This window comes from Solanum pennellii, chromosome 5, assembly GCF_001406875.1.
Source record: "Solanum pennellii chromosome 5, SPENNV200".
Taxonomy (NCBI): Eukaryota; Viridiplantae; Streptophyta; class Magnoliopsida; order Solanales; family Solanaceae; genus Solanum; species Solanum pennellii.
The window spans coordinates 9,466,213-9,466,524 of record NC_028641.1 but is presented as its reverse complement, the minus strand read 5'-3'; positions in this window follow the sequence as shown (position 1 = coordinate 9,466,524).

The following is a 312-nucleotide window of genomic DNA, read 5'->3' as shown; positions in this document are numbered from 1 at the left end:
CTCCTGGAGTCGGAACGTGACACTCCGATCCCCTACTACTACGTGTCGGTACGTGACACCCGATCCTCTATTACTACGTGTCGATTCGTGACACCCGATCCCCTATTACTACGTGTCGGTTCGTGACACCCGATCCCCTAATACTACGTGTCGGTTCGTGACACCCGATCCCCTAATATCATTACATTAGTTCATCAAGCCTTCCTTTATGCCAAGGCATCATCATTAATAGGGAGATTTTAAGGTTTAAGATTCACAGCCTCATCTTTCCAATCCCCTAATACTACGTGTCGGTTCGTGACACCCGATCCC